Genomic DNA, 12,389 nt, shown 5'->3' with positions numbered 1-12,389 from the left:
AAAAGGGGGTGTCCTCTGAAATTTAAAGCTAAAACCCCTCACTCTTTGTTTCAGTGGACTCTGCCCCTCTTCTGTTTGCTTTTCCCTCAGCATGTGCCAGAGGTTGGCCCACAGCTGAGGGTGACGCAGGGTCACATCGATGCCCAAGTGTCAGCAATCTCCAGTGCTTTCCCCTTCCCCTTCAGTGCAGCATGCAGCCAAGGCACCTCACGGGCCTCAGGGCTGCAAGAAAAAGGAGAAATTCTTTACAGTTTATAAACTTCATTGAGTTCATACATCCCCATGAACCTGCAGCCTTCCAGCTCCCTAACGCACCACAACCCAAGCTATGTGAATGAAGAGAAAATCATCAATGTAGTTAGCAACCTACCATGAAATTCACTGATTAAATTACTGGATAAACATTTGAGTGGATCTAGCTGACAGATATGTCATGCATGCAGTCTTAAAATAGGAAAGTAATGGGAAATGAGGGAGAAATGAGCCAAGGAACAGGAACAGGAATGTGATTTCTGGTAATACAGCTCATGTTCATCAGTGCCTTTTTAGCAACATAGAGGACATGTGTGGTGAAACTGAGAGCAAGGCACCGTCATTAAAATAAACTGAGAGAAATTGCAGCTCTGAAGAAACAGAGCATTAAGCAGCAGTTCTCTGGGAATAAGGCTGGTGAATGAATTTATGGGGATTTACGTCAGCTGAACCTGGCAGGTAGTTTTTAACGTGCTCACAAGAAGCAGACACCACTATTTCCAGTAAAATCTTGGGAAGCTGTGGCGGGTGGGGCTCGCTGGAGAGGCACGATGCTCACACCGGCCTCTGATGGTGCTGGGCTTGTAGCTCCGCATTGACTCCTCCACCTGCCATCTCCACGAGGGGTTGTTCCCTCTGCAGCCCGAGGATCTTGTGTTTCATTTAAAAAGATGAAAGGAAGAGGTCGTCCTGTTGTACAAATGCATCAGGGCAGCGCACGGCAGCCAGCAAGACTCTGCTTACGAGCTGTCGAAACACGCACACGCACGACTCCAGGCAGCATCAGCGAGGGCAGGATTAGGCATCACCACATCCATCAGGTCAAGCCCATGAAGGTCTCTAAGGACGGGCCAATCATATTTGTGTCATTCAGAGTAAACAGTCTGGAAAGTAATTGCTTTAAAACACATCTAATTCATTTTTGACTGATTTTGCAAATGTTTCCCCTTTCCTCAATGCCGCATTGACTGGCCCTGCAAACCATTTGGCATTGGCCCGTGTGGTGTGTGCAGTCGCTTTGCTCCTTGATGTTACCTCATCAAAGAGCAGCTGAAAATGATATTTCCAGCCAGACGGTTTTCAAGAGTGGCCGGTGAACTCGCTCTGCCCTGTGCCCTCTCACTCGCGATTAGATAGGTTTCCTGTATGTCAATTCAGCTACAGATCGGTGATAAATTTAAGATTGCGACATGCTGACCAAAAAAAAAATAATAAAATCATGACGGGCTATTTTTGGTTTCAAAAGAAACTCCTCTCGCTAGGTCTTTTCAAGCCCTCACCTCCACGTACAGCTGCAGCGGATAAGGAAAACAGGATGCAGGGTTGTAGAGTTGGAGGAATCGAGTGTAAATCAAAGGAGACAAGCTGGTCCCTGTGTGTTGCCTGGGTTAGACCTCAACCTTTGAGCAAGGTGAGCAGTTGTCGCTTGCTGGGGACTCTCCCAGTAACAGCATTGCCCAGCTGCCCGAGCATTTATACTGGGCCATACCCGCGTCTCAGTTTTTCCTCCCACTGTGTCACCTCCTTCCCTTGTGCTGACAAGTGATTTAGACAGCCTGCCCTGCTGGCCCTGCATTTGAAATGTAAATCAAACACATGGGACATAAAGCTGGGTTTCAAAGTTGACTATTAACTAGGGCGGAAGGGGTGGCATAGCAAAAACAAACAGTTCCAAGTTCAAGTCTGAAACCATAAGAGCAGGCTGAAAAACCTCCCTCCTCTTCCATCGCCAGCCAGTGTGAGGGTGAGCGCTTTCCCTAGGGCAGAACATATTTAGTGGTTCCCTGATTTCCTAACCCAGGTGCTCAGACTCCAAATCAAGTCTGACAACCGACTTCAAAGGGAGGAGGATGCTGGGGTGCTAAGGCTGGCCTTACACATTAGTATGCAGTGGCTATAGTCATAGAATCATAGAATCATAGAATGGTTTGGGTTGGAAGGGACCTTTAAAGGTCATCTAGGCCAGGGCTTCTTGCAGTTCTTGATGCCCTGAAAGCTTTTGACGTTGAGCTCTGCGGCGTGCTTGGTCCAATATCTAACACCCCGGAACGCTAACTTAACCAGTCCCTGGTACGGAAAAATTTAGTGTTTAAAAGTAGTGTTTACTCAGCTTCCCCCAGGAGAGTTAATGACCAACCGTACCTTGCAAGACATGGGGGTCCCCTAAACCTGGAGGCCCCCTCTGCTGTCCTAATGCTTTCAAAACCAGTGGAATTTTTGCCCAAAAAAATACTGGAGGCCCAAAGCAAATCAGTATGAACATGTTTTTTATCAAGTAGGAATGTACCTCTACCATTACAGAATGTAGTTTAATATTTCTTTACCTGTCACCCCAAATAATTCTGGGGGAAAAAACCAACAGCAAGTCCTATTTTCTTTGAAACAATTTCTAGCATGACTTAGCTAATTTATCTATGATAATTCTATAGTGACACCCTCACCATTAAGGTCTAACTTGGAAATCAGAGACATGAGTAACTGATAATATAGAGAGGTTTGAGCCAGTTCTGCTAAGCCCCCCATTCGGGTACATAGCAGTTCCCTGGGCTTGGCCAGGTCAGCATCAAATCCTGCCTGGGTATGAAGTGAGATTTCATTGCTCTCAAGGACAATCCAACAGGAAAGAAAATCCTCACCTTTTTCTGAATTCCTTAAAGCGGTATTTTTAATGCAAATTTTCTGCCAGTGAGAGATGGTGAGAAGAGCAGCTGTGAGAAGTGCTGTCCTCCAGCGAGTAGCAACGGTCCCAGCAGTGCTCGGCACCAAGCTGGCTGAGCAGGGGACAGCTCAAGACTTCAAACGCCTTACTCTGATAAATGGGTCATGGCCCCTGGCAGACAGAGTGGTGTCCTGGGACTCCAGGGAGCACCTCTGACTGTCAACCGGGGCAACCTCAGACACATCATTGCATCTTTCTGCACCTCAGCTTCCCTATTTGTGGAGTGACAACACTTACCACTTTTGAAAATTGATTTTGGGGAGGGAAGCATCGCTGTGGCGCTGCCGAGTGATGTGTCCCCCTAGACTCAGTTCTGTATTCCTGTCTGCAACAACGGGAAGGGCATATGTGTATGCACAGGCGGCTTTTCCGTCTCAGGGATCAGCTCCACCCCGGTGCTCTCTGAAGGCAGAAAGCACTAAGTGCAATTTCACACGAGCCGCTAACCAACATATCTGTTAATAACATTCCTTTGTTGATAGCTTGGACCATTTTCAAACAGGCTTTGTCGCCTCCTCCAATATGGGAAAGCATTGTCCGAACCCATATAGGATTATAATTATGTAGTAGTCTTCCTGCAAATAGTGTGTCATTCTAGTGAAGTAAACTGCTCTGCTCCTCATTAGGCTGCATTGCAGAGCAAGTTGAAGCCAATTTACTAGAGTAGCAGTGAGGATATCGTTGCATGATCTTCATTTCCATTAAACAACTGGATCTAACTCCCTTTTATTTTTAGGCTAGCCATGCTGAGCTTTAAAATTGCCTTGATTATAATGTAGCTTTTAAATGATTTGTCGTGGCTGATCGTTTTGCACATGAAAGTTGCTACTAGCTGATTAGGAAAAAATATCCACCATTGCTTCTTCTATTGCTTAGGAAATTGCAATCCTCAATCTGCAGCTTGAAAAGCATGTTGCCATGGAAATGATGCTTATGCTGTCATAAATAAAAGTATTGTAGGGTCACCAGGGTCTGCGGCATAAACAGGGGCACAAATACTGCCTGGAAAAGTGCCAGAGTGGTTTAAACATATAGCAAGATAATTTTAATGGTATTTCACTTTCACCATTATCATCAGAAGGACTGATGAAGGTTAACATGTAGCTGTAACCTTGGCACAAAAACAAAGCAGAAGAAGTCTTAGCTATTGGTATTAATAACAGAGTAGAGAAAATAATATCGTAGCCATCCTGACCAGTATTTCTCTGCTCGATCGGATCAGTGTTCCTCTCCCATTGTATTTCTCACATTCAACAGTGAAATCTAATTTTATATTCATTCAGGGCCAGTTTTATCGAATTCATGAGCACAGCACACGAGAGCTTAGGAAAACGTTATAAAATGCTGTATCATGGACTGCCTGATCACGCAGTGAATCTTCCCTGATTCCTTGGCTACAACCCACCCACAGCCCAGGAGCAACCATGGGAAATTGGCCTTTTCCTTGGAGGTGAAACACTTTTGAACAAGAACCCAGCTGAGGGAAGGAGCCCGTGAGCCTTTTGCTGCTCCTGTGCGAGGGTGATGCGAAGCATCTCCACACGGGACCAAGAGACAGCACTGACACTGTTTCGAAGGAGAAATACAAAGGCCAGCAACAGAGAGGGTTTGGGATGCGTCGGTTCGTGTGAGTTCTCAGGAGGAAAGCAGGCAGTTACTGTTTCTGGTGGGTTTTTAATTGTTCAATGGACTGCTCAATGGCATTAAATGGGCCATACCGTGAAGCTGCCTTGGGCAGTATCAGATCAAGGATACATGCTTTTCTCTTTGTATTTTTAATACCCACACAAGCATTTAGAGCACAGGCAGTCACTTTAAATAAAACTACAGATTGCAAATGCCACAGCTTGCTTATTTACTTGCTGTCTCTTAGTCTGCCCAAAATGTGGAAATGATGTTTCCAGAGATGCTGGAATTCATGTGCCTGTTGAGAATCCTGGCTCCTGTCCTGGATGATATTGCATATTCAAGGGATGATTCATTCACTCCTGAGAGGGAGGAAGGACTGTACCAGCTGTACCACCTCTCCTTCACTGATTGACGGCGTGGTGATGTTTCCACAAGGAAGCCTCGTGCCTCCAGGTTAAGCCAGCAATTATGGAACAAACAAAAGAGAAGTGAAATGGAGAGATGATTCACGGGGAGAGAAAACAAAAGAGAATTGGAAAGGTGATGCCAAGCCAGACTGACAACAAAATTTTCATTTGTCTCAGCCCAAAATGTGCAGACAGGATTCTGCATTTCTTTCGTGTGTAAATTAATAATGTCCTTTGCCGTCTGCAAGGGAGGATCCAGGAGGGAACAGCTCAGCTTTCAGGGCCTTGCCACCCTACTCCTGCGAAAGGGTGGTAAAACCTACAGCCAGCAGCCCTCGGTTAAAGACGAGTAAGACCCAACCCCAATACCGTTGACTGCTCCATAAAGTGACTTAAAAGTTCAAGGAATGGGTTTTCCCTTTTGCACTCTAATTTTTAAAAAAATTTCATCCCTGCTGGCACAGGAAGTGTGTGGGATACGGGGCTGACACCACGCGCATTACACACCTCACCATAGATTTATCACAGAAGGGCTGGCCAAGGCTTTGAAGGCAGCTGATGGCTCCCAGCTGGCTGGGGGCTCGCTCCTGTGGCCTCTGCAGCTTCTTAATGGGAACAGGGTGGAAAAGCTGGGCTCAAAGTTTGCCCAGAATGACCAAGAGAGAAAAAATTCCTCCTGCCACTCCTGTGCTAATCAAAGGGGCGTGGAGAAGAAGAGTTGATTCCTCACGTCCCGCACTGCCAAACAGGAAAAAACAATATGTATATATATATATATATATAAAAATTACACAGCCAATTTCTATATTAAGGAAGAAGCCTTCACTCTATCAAAATCAGTCTTGAAATTAATCTTGCCTGTGGTATATGGAAACTGAGCCAGATAGTCCAAGATCCCTTAAAATGTCTTTCAAACACACCTAATCTGTTTTCTCTGGGCTTTTACTGCTGGCGGTACCTGGGACTTCGCCTCCAAGATTTCCTACAGTTTGTGATCTTAGCAGGTCAAAGTTTCCAAAGGTGGGGAGAAGAGACGCAATCCCTTCCCTGCCTGTACGAAAGGTATGTGCCTCTGAGCTACTAATTTAGAACCAATGAATCAGAAATAAGTAACATAAAAACCATCTTAACATTTATGTTTACAGAGCACCTCCTCTAAAGCAGACAAAAGCATGTGTCAACAGGGAAACTGCCATGTAAAGCTTGCGTGGCAAGCGGCTCGGCGTATTTAAACAGCTTTTGCAAAGATGTTAACACGTTGCTAGGGAAGCAAGAGCCTGCACGGATATAGGTGCCCTCCTGCACCGAGACCCACCGTCCATACAATGGGAAAATGGAGCTGCCCCGGCACTCACAGCTTTTTTTCATCTTTGCAGCCTAAAAAAGGCAGTTCTTCCAGCAGCTGATTAATGGTCCTTCTGCAGAAACTGCATTTTGCGCATATTTAAAAATCTTGGGCTAGATAACACTTTGACCTAAAATATAATAGGTTCTTTTTTTTTTTCTGATAGTGTCTGACGTTTGTAAGTTTTAATACCTTATTTTTGAAAAAAGTCTTTTCTAACTTGAAGAACAAAGGTGGCCAGGCTGTGGCTCTGTATGCGTGTGCACCCCCCTGCACGCGTGTGGCTGGTGGGTGCTCTGAGCACGTCGCTAGACCAGCTCTGGGACATACCAACAGACCACCAGGAGAGACATCCCAGTCTGGCACCAAGAGGACCTCCTGGGCTGTGGAAATATGCCTGGCACCGTTCCCCCTCCCATGGGGTGAGGTTCCTGGGGAAATCAATGTCATCCCCTGCCTGTGAGCGGTTCCCCAAATTTTCTCTTCCCCTGAGCGCTCCATGTGTGTGTGATACAAGCCTGCGTTATATTAAGCCCATTGCTCAAAGGACCAGAAACTATGGCTCCCATGGGCACATAGCAACTACACCACAGAAAGAGTGAAAAATTCAGGGAACAAGTGGCACTGCAACACATCTTACCTACCTGGAATATATCTATCCATGTACCGATCTCTATAAACACACCCATTTCTCCATATGGGTGGGTATATATTTATATGTACCAGTCTCAAAGTACCAGTAAGTTTTTATTAGCCCCACTTGCAGATGGGGCAATGATGACAGACAAAGTGCTGTGATCCCTCTAGGCTGCTCCTTCTCAGGAGGGGAGAGTTTGGGTCTTCTCTCTCTAGGAGAGGCAAGAGAGGGAGATGAGTTTTCCCAAAACCCAAGTAGCTCCTTGGTGCAGGAGTCTTGCTCAGTTCTTGCTTGGAATCATGCTGGCAAATAAACATGAAAGTGAAAACGGTATTGTGAGATAGTTACGCAAGAGCGGGCGGATCCCAAGACCGAGCCATTGTTCCAAACGTTTAATTAACATTATGAAAGCTGATTAAAGGAAAATCTTTAACCTCCAGGGAAATCCCATTTTCCCTCACTTCCCATACCTCTGTAATTTTCACAATGTAAGAAGGCAAGTGTTATTTCAAGGCATGATTCATATCAGCTACAACCTGATCTTTGCCACAGCCATGTCCTGCAGCTTAAATAATCACTAGCAGTGACACTAGCCGGGGACACTTCTGAGGCAACATTTTTCCCCCGTTATACCATGACCTGAATTGCCATCGTGATTTCTAGACTTTGTGTCATCCTGGCACGCTGACAAGTGTTCACCCACGCTCACGAACTAAAAGTTAGTTCGCAAGGACAGCAATACCTTCCCAGACACAGCATCTCAGATACAAAGTGCGAATGACACGCCACGGTCCGGCTTTGTAACAGCAGGGGCTGTTTGCTTTGGTCACTGCAGCAAATTCCTTTGAAGGCAGGAGACTGAAGCACCATCTCCAGCGACTCCCCATCTAACCCTGAGCAAATCACTTACCCTTTCTCTTCTTTTGGAAGTGGGGATAAAGGCAGCGTTACCTCTCTCGGGACATTGCAAACATTAATGAATGTAACCAGGCACTGGAGATGTTTAGGTGGAAAGTGCTATTGCAAAGTTATGTTAGTGGAGAGATTTGCTTTGAGCTGCAGTGGGTCTGTGAGCAAGCACAGCCCCTCCCTGTACGTATGGGTTGCATATTGCCTCTCTGCTCTCCTGGGCCTATTTCAATTATAGGGCACGGCCAGCCCATCAGAGACCTAATCCCAGGATCTAATCTTGGAGGCAATAGACAGCTGGCTGTCTGCACTCTTTACTCGGAGGAGTGCCCTTGGGGCTGCGTTGAGGGCGATGCAGCTGATGGGAAGGGAGGGCATGCACTCGCCCAGCACACAGAGCAGGTACCTGCCCAGGGGACAGCCAGGACCCCACTCACCCTGCCTGGCCGGGGCACCTCAAGCTCATCGGCCTCTCTGACAGCGATGGCACGTGAGTGGCATCGGGCAGACACCATGGCCCTGGGTCCTCCCCTGGTTAACAAGAGCCTGGGTGGAGGATCAATCTACAGACACCCAGATCTAATTCTTGAGAAGGCACGTGGCTTCTGTTCTTCCCAAGCATCAGGCTTATATAAATACATACACATATAAATACATTATATAAATACAGCCTCTGGCAGCAATAACAGTCTTGTATGCAGATCTTCAACAGTTCTTCCCATCTGTAGATCTTGCAGGACAAAGACATTGCAGAACTTCAGGGGCCATTCTGAAAAGGGGAAAGACTATTCTCCCTGTTGTCTGCATTCGCCTGATGCAAAAATCATTTTAATTATGATAGAACAGGATCATCCTCGCTACTCTGACTATCAAGAGCAGGCACCACTTTTGTGCACACAGAGACATCAGTAAAGTAGAAGCTTTATTTACAGGATGAAATTCCTCCTTCGAAAAGCACTAGAGATAAACCAAAGGAATATTAATGCAACATCATGAATACCAAACGCATGAAATTCGGACTCAATAAAAGGCATACAGCTGGGTATTCTGATAAAAATGGGCCTTTATTTTTTAATTCTTCCTTTCATTACCTGGACTCTGTGTTTGTCAGAGCAACAAAATATAGTTTCTTTGACACGCGGCAAATCTGAAAACAATCCTGCAAGTAGCACAACACAAAAACTCCCACAAAAAGGGAAAGCTATAAAATTTGAGAGGCGACGAGGCTTTCAGAAGTGCCAGTTTCCCAGTGCAATGGCTGGAAGGGTGGCCTGGCCTGGCGGCAGTTCAATCATTTTGTAACGAAGGACAAATACTTTCAACATCCTGAGAAAGAGGGCGGGGGGGAGGGGGGGCACGGCTCCCTTGCTTTCCCTCCTCCTGCTATTCTTTCTCCTCCCTCCCCCCACCCCTTGGATTTTCAATAGCTCTTTAGTGTTTCCATCAAAGGCTTTTACCATTCATCCTCCCTTCTGGTGCCTGCCTTCCACCTGTCTATCCATCACAGCCCTAACCCAGGTCTTTTTTTTTTTTCCCCCTTTGCTATTTTTCACATGGTGGGATTTGTTTATACGCTTCTGTATTACCTAAGCTCGAGGGGAGGAGGCTGCTGGGAGGAAAGTGAGAAAGCAGGATTAAGGAGGAATAATTCAGCTCCGTTGCATTTCCATCTGAACGGTCATAAAATGTGCAAATCCTGTTCCTGGGAATTTCATGTCAGAGGCCTTCCCTGCCATTGCCCTTCCCGTGCCCCCTCTCTCCCTCTCATGCAAAAACAAGCATCGGGAAAGATGCTTCTAACTCCACGGACACCAAAGGCAGGCCATGACGTGTGCGCCGGCGGGGAGAAGGCTCCCACCAGCACGTGTGCAGGGCAGACACTCCAGATGTGGGCATAAACTACAGACGAGGGGGTGGGAGGCTGCAGAGATTGAATCCGGCAGGACAACAGGAGTAAGTGGGGAAAGGCCGTTCAATACAACACCCCCAGCTATAATTAATTAGCCTGGGTAAAAAATAAAAATAAGGTAACTTTTCAGGCTTGTTTGCCCTGCAAGAAAATGATACAGAAATACATGGGATTCAGACCCCATCAGCTTGAAGAGTTTCTACTATCTCCTTTTTAGCTCATCTACCACCACAAGGCACCAAAATAGACATGGGCCGGCTTTCTAGACCCCAGAGATCCACCACCAACCCATCTTTGATCAAACTGCAAGACAGAAGAAGGACCACTGCCGTATACAGGTCAATGAGGCTTTGTCATTGATTCAAGCAGAGGTCTGCGTGGCTGGATGTGGCCTCTGTGCACCATTGCTACCTGACCAAACACATTCAGAACAGCGAGTAGTGCTAAAAAAGGAGGTGGCCCTTAACCTGTCCCCAACCCCAGTGAGCCCACAAACCTTTTCTTGGTGGAACTTCATGTCATGTCTGCCAGACCTGGCAACAGCTGGCAGCTTTCTTCCACTTACGGACACACCTTGGAGATACTGAGGATCACCCAACAGGTAGCACATGTCAAAATAAGTTCCTTTGATTGATAGTTATTTATTATTTTTAAATAAAATGAGAAGAGATTGAATGGGTTGCCCATCAGCAGCTCAGTTCTTTGTTTGGCAGCTTCTTGGACAGTTTGACCATACATATGACAATACAAAATAAATTTCACTTGCTTGCAGTAGCAGTTTGCTATAAACTCAGTCCATCAAGGATTTATAGTTCTAGCAGCAGTGGGATATATGAAATGAGAAGCCCTTTCATCTTTAAACTGCTCTGCAGTCTGGTCGAGATGATGAAAGTCATTGTTCCCAAGGCCAGAGGAGAGCAGGAGCTCATTCAGCCGGTTTGGCTGCGCTAGGAGGAGGTGTGCAAATTGGGTCCAAAGACGAGAGGAGGCCCAGAGAAACAGCAGCCCTTGGTTTTGCAGAACAGTCAAAAAGAAATCCTTAATGATGCTAGCCTTGCTTTGCAGGCTGGAGGGGAGCAGTACTTCCATCAGCTAAATGATCTCAACTCTTTGGCTTCCCTGAGGGCACTGCAACAGGGCAGACTGCGATCGCTCACCAGAGTCACTCTCAGATGTTTGTGTTCTTCCCACCCACCGGCAGCCTCGAACCTGAGCATGTCTTTGGCACAGCAGGTGGTATCCTTAATCCCACAGAGGACCAGCCCGAAGCGAAGATTAGCAGAAGAATTTGTTTTCATTAAAATCCAACCTACCATTACCATCCTATCTGATGGTGCGGGTTTAAAATGCACGCGTCCAGCTATTCCAGCAGCTCTGCTTCTGCAGGGAAAGGGCAGTTCAGCAACCTGCCTCTTCACTTTCTAATGTCTTTCTTTCTTTTAATCAACAAGTAACTAAGACAGACACAGCAAGGAATGTTAAATGCACCTCCTCCTGGAGAATTTTGACAGCAAGGTCAATGGAATTGGGATTTTGCCTTTATTACGTTTCTTTTGACGGTGGAACTGGTCGGATTTTCCTCCCAGAGAAATTTTTTTTATGGGCCCATGGAAAAAAAAACCCAACAGAACAGAAAGAGACATACAAATAAACACTAATACGTGCAGGAAAAATACAAACCTTAGCACCATGCACTCCCTTCATTATTAGACAAAGGTTGGGAAGGGTTCACAAGTGTAAAATGCTCATGTGAATTATGAGATTACTGCTCAGTTTTCTTTCAAGTCGTGGGCTGGAAACAGATGGTGGCTGTAGCATTTATGACGGCACAACATGTTACTGCAAGCCTAGCCATCTCTCTCTCTCTCCTCAAAAATGCAGCTGCAAGGAAAGTTGTGGAAAATCACATTAATAGTCTCTTCCACCACACAGTTTTCCAGCCCTTCATCCCTGGCCAGCGCACGGACAGAGCCATCTTGTATCCCAGTAAGAATACTCTCCTAATCCCTGTCCTGAATAGATACCACTGACTGGCTTATTTAACGGCTAGTTAAAATGTGGGGTTTGTTAGCATCATAAAAAAGCCTCCCGAAAGCAGGTCCTTGAAGGTCAGAGCAGATGCCATGTGACCCCAAGCGCTCCATAAGGGGAACACTCAGAAAGAAGCAATCAGACTGTCCTTCGGCTGTTTATGATTTAAACATTCAGTTCAGGCCAAGCAGGTTGATTTATAGAGAAGCAGAAAGACAGACACAACATTTGCAAAAGCATCTTTGTGACTTAGGAGTCCAAATCTCACTTTCAAGCATGAGTAGAAACCTTCACTAGGGCAAACGCCTCTTGATTTTCAGTAAGACAGCCTTCCAGTGACCACAAGTTTAGAAGTATCTGGGTGCCTAAAGATACAAAGAGCAACTAACCCGATATTTAAATATCTTCCCTGTACATAAGAAAAAAATATTCAAGCTTCACTACCCGTGTGCTTCAGTCCTGATGGAAATGTCTTGTCGCCTAAAATATGTTCATACATACAGCAAAGCTACCCTTACAATCTGAGTGAAATACAAGAGCTGGCAGGTGGA

General features: G+C 46.0%; 1 protein-coding gene across 2 annotated transcripts in view; it reads right to left on the bottom strand.

Annotated features, from left to right (window-relative positions):
- The window catches only part of PDGFA (platelet derived growth factor subunit A), a 135,075-nt gene that overhangs the window by 89,638 nt on the left and 33,048 nt on the right, over positions 1-12,389 (bottom strand). Inside the window, exon 7 of one of the 2 annotated variants that reach the window (XM_050905863.1) lies at positions 9,328-11,688. The exons of the other annotated variant lie outside the window; for it this stretch is intronic. The gene's annotated coding sequence lies outside the window, so the exon portion shown is untranslated. Of the gene's footprint in view, positions 1-9,327; positions 11,689-12,389 lie in introns of those variants that run through there. 2 annotated transcript variants of the gene reach the window in all.

The sequence above is a fragment of the Gymnogyps californianus genome, chromosome 15 (genome assembly GCF_018139145.2).
Source record: "Gymnogyps californianus isolate 813 chromosome 15, ASM1813914v2, whole genome shotgun sequence".
In the NCBI taxonomy this organism is placed as follows: Eukaryota; Metazoa; Chordata; class Aves; order Accipitriformes; family Cathartidae; genus Gymnogyps; species Gymnogyps californianus.
Note: the sequence above shows the minus strand (reverse complement) of the source record. Positions and strands in the feature narration are given on the sequence as shown.